The following is a 503-nucleotide window of genomic DNA, read 5'->3' as shown; positions in this document are numbered from 1 at the left end:
GAAGAGCCACGCGTGTGTGTCAGCTTTCTCCTTGTTAATAATGATATGTTATGGACTGGCAGCTAAATCAATCCAAACGTTTCATTTCACCCCGTTTTCGTTGCGTATGGAAGTGAAAGAAAATGTTTACTCGAGGTAAGCTTAATTACTAGAAACGACACGTTATTGCGCTTTATTAAACTGACGGAAATCATGATATGCAACAGGTTTATATATACAGAAGAAATGCTAATGATCATGATTGTCATATATGGATGAGCTTTCATCTCCGAATGTCATCGGCATCCACGGGGAACGTCATCAAGTGTCATTTCACGTGTCATTTGCCTTCGGTGATGAACCTTAGAAGGAAATGGAGAGATGGCGTAAGGGGAGGCGGAGAACAAGGCCGAGAAACAGGAGAAAGGGAACGGACAATAAAGATGGGTCAAAGAATGGACCTTATTGAAGAGAGTAATCGCTGACAAAGACAGCCTTGGAGGATAATAATGTTGAAGGAGTAG

The sequence above is a fragment of the Penaeus monodon genome, chromosome 29, assembly GCF_015228065.2.
Source record: "Penaeus monodon isolate SGIC_2016 chromosome 29, NSTDA_Pmon_1, whole genome shotgun sequence".
NCBI lineage: Eukaryota > Metazoa > Arthropoda > Malacostraca > Decapoda > Penaeidae > Penaeus > Penaeus monodon.
The sequence above is the reverse complement of the archived record's forward strand: the minus strand, read 5'-3'. Positions refer to the sequence as shown.